Source organism: Lathyrus oleraceus, chromosome 4 (assembly GCF_024323335.1).
Source record: "Lathyrus oleraceus cultivar Zhongwan6 chromosome 4, CAAS_Psat_ZW6_1.0, whole genome shotgun sequence".
Lineage (NCBI taxonomy): Eukaryota > Viridiplantae > Streptophyta > Magnoliopsida > Fabales > Fabaceae > Lathyrus > Lathyrus oleraceus.
The window spans coordinates 118,150,257-118,152,950 of record NC_066582.1 but is presented as its reverse complement, the minus strand read 5'-3'; the positions used below and the strand labels follow the sequence as shown (position 1 = coordinate 118,152,950).

General features: G+C 34.5%; 1 long non-coding RNA gene across 1 annotated transcript; it reads left to right on the top strand.

Annotated features, from left to right (window-relative positions):
- The first annotated feature begins 502 nt into the window (after positions 1 to 502).
- LOC127073893 (uncharacterized) lies at positions 503 to 1,667 on the top strand. The gene is made up of 2 exons (XR_007785891.1): positions 503 to 1,145; positions 1,227 to 1,667. It is a non-coding gene; the product is annotated as an uncharacterized LOC127073893 (long non-coding RNA).
- Positions 1,668 to 2,694: the final 1,027 nt, after the last annotated feature.

Here is a 2,694-nt window from a genome sequence, read left to right as displayed (position 1 = left end):
TTTTTGTTGACATCCTTTTATGATTCCAAAGGGATCAACCATCACATGTCATGTGTTGAAACCCCTCAGCAGAATGAAACGGTAGAGAGAAAACACCAACATTTGCTAAATATTATAAGACATTACTCTACCAAACCAAACTACCAAAACAATATTGGTCTTATGCCATTCTTTATACCACCTTCATCGTTACCAGGGTACCTACTACCACCTTAAACAACCAATCTTCATACCAGATTTTTTATGATAAAATTCCAGATATTGATTCATTCAAAGTTTTTGGATCACTATGTTATGCTTCTAGCCATAATGTTCATAGAACAAAGCTTGACCCTAAAGCAAAGAAGTCTATATTTTTGGGGTATACAAATGTCCTGAAAGGATATATATTGCTATATCTTAACATCAAATAAACTTTTACATCAAGAAGCGTGTCATTCCATGAACACATTTTACCACACACTACACAAACACCCTATTCATATCAATCACTAAAAATGTGGCAAGACTCATTTTTGAATGTCTCGAGTCCATCATACATTGTGATGGGAGATAAACAAAGGAATTAATCATAAGATACACGTAGGATGGATGAAATGAAAGAATGTTTCAAGTGTGTTGATTGAGTGACGCATTAGGAATTATGAGATGGTGAATGATTGTCACATGAGAAATGCTAGTAATACTTTTAAGAGACATATTTTATGATCAGTCCATTTTAAAAAAAAAATGGCCGACTTACGAGGTAAGTGTGTTAGCTTGTAAAATAATATAGACTAATCATAAAGTGTGTACCAGTGTTGTTTAATAGTGGCACTATAGCACAATAGAATTTGAACAAACCACTATCATCCTCAATCCTTGAGATGTCTATTAGTGTTGTCATATAGCTGCTATAGCAATGTAGAATTTCAAATAGCAACTATTTTATGCGATTTGCAATTGACAACTCATGCATGTATTAATAGTGTTGGTATTCCTTAGTGTCGCATATATCAAGTTTGAACCTTTTTCTTTTTTATGTACATGTCAATTTTTTGAACCTTAGAGCATGTACATAACAAAATTGATATTTTTAAAGCAAAATTTAATTGCATCCTTGTGATATTAATGGGTTTGGTCCAGTTCACACTGGAGCAAGATGGGTATGACTCTATTTTTCTTTTCTTGTCATGCACTTTTTATGTACCTTGGTTACACTAACATTTTGATGTACCTGGGTGCAGTTCAATGATATGGTAAATGTGCCATTCCAATCAAAAGCATTTGTAGCTGGAGTTGTGGCATATTTCCTTGATAACACACTGCATAAGAAGGACTCTGCTATTCGGAAAGATAGAGGAAAGCATTGGTGGGACAAGTACAGGTCCTTTAAAACCGACACAAGAAGTGAGGAGTTTTATTCACTGCCTTTCAATCTAAACAAATACTTCCCATCTGTGTAATTTGGGTGGTTAATTTCATCAAATATTGCTTCACAAAGAGTCTCTAAATCAAGTTCTCAAGTGCTATAGAATAGTCTGTTTTATAAATGTAAACAAAAAAACATTTGTTTTATTGTTTTTCGGTCTGTAAATGCTGACCTGGGAAGGGATTCACAGTACTAGTGTATGCTTTATTTATCATTTATTTGATATTTAATATATAGTTTATAGTTTGAGAGCCTAGTTGTGAAAAACTGTGGGGAAGACGAGTTTTGTGAATTTGAATCTGCACTCCAACATATCAAGTTCTTGCATCTATATTAGGAGATAATAATGTGTATTTGGGTTGTAGCCTAATGCCATATTAGGAGAGGCCAAAATGTGTGAAAAATCAGAAGCTGATGCAAACAAAGCTGAAAAGATAAAAGGATGGCGTGTTCTATTGTGAAATTGAGTGTTTGCACTTTTCACTCTACAAAAGCTTATGAACACTATCCCAATTTTCACGAGTTTTAATCCTGATCAAAGACTGTTATAAGATGCAATTTCTTCAAATGCAAGTGTTGTAAAATATTTTACTGATATATTAAAAAGTAATTCTTACATGTTACATCTACATGCTTTAAATAAGAGAGAATAGAAAACCTAATGGGCTTTGACTAATGGGCCTCATTACTAATAGAAATAATTACTATTTACAATCTAATATTTACAACACTCCCCCTCAAGCTGGTGAATGGATATCTATCATTCCCAGCTTGCAAGTAAGTTGCCTGAATCTTTCTGTTGGTAAGCCTTTTGTTAACACATCTGCCAGTTGATGCCCGGAAGGAACGTAAGATGTAGTTATCAGTCCACTATCCAACTTCTCTTTGATAAAATGTCGGTCAATCTCAATGTGTTTAGTCCTGTCATGCTGAACAGGATTATGAGCAATACTAATAGCCGATTTATTGTCACAAAACAATGTCATAGGACCTTCACATTGTATCTTCAAGTCTTCTAGAATTTGTTTCATCCACAATAGCTCACAAATTCTTAATGCCATAACTCTAAATTCTGCCTCGGCGCTTGATCGAGCAACTACACTTTGCTTCTTACTCTTCCAAGCTACAAGTTTACCACACAGAAAAGTACAATAGCCTGACGTAGATCTTCTGTCACTCACTGATCCGGCATAATCCGCATCAGTGTAAGTCTCCATAGTTAGATTTCCACCTCTTTTAAACAAAAGTCCTCTCCCTGGAGTTGCTTTAAGATATTGTAGAAC